Source organism: Sinocyclocheilus grahami, unplaced genomic scaffold (assembly GCF_001515645.1).
Source record: "Sinocyclocheilus grahami isolate Dianchi unplaced genomic scaffold, SAMN03320097.WGS_v1.1 scaffold2431.1, whole genome shotgun sequence".
NCBI lineage: Eukaryota > Metazoa > Chordata > Actinopteri > Cypriniformes > Cyprinidae > Sinocyclocheilus > Sinocyclocheilus grahami.
In genome coordinates this window covers 3,651-4,111 of record NW_015507610.1, presented here as the reverse complement: position 1 = coordinate 4,111, position 461 = coordinate 3,651, and positions in this window count along the sequence as shown.

Genomic DNA, 461 nt, shown 5'->3' with positions numbered 1-461 from the left:
GCAGGGGCGGAGCTAGGGTTGGCCACCCCACTCACAACTGCTGCTCATCTCTTTTTTTACTTTACAAGAATTGTGTTTATTTAGACGCAGAATGTCAACATCAAACGGGAGAATTTTCAGACGCGCACTCCAACTTGTTAAACGAGCTCGGAAAAGGTACAGGTGACGAGGAGCTTATAGGACAACAGTGAACTGTAGTCAGATGAGATGTTGTCAGGCCATATGTCAGTAAAAAAACTATTTTCCTGTCTTGTCAACCATTATACTGTGTTTATAGCACGTGCTCTATAATTGCACGCACAAATGCAGTGGCGCGCGCTGTATATCATTTCATATTAAAGCGCAAATGAAACTACAAGCATGTCGTAGTTATGTCATCAGTTAAATCATGAAGTTACCAAAAAGGTGATTAAAGCTGCCTAATAACTATGTATGTAAGTATTTGTTATATATGATCAGAT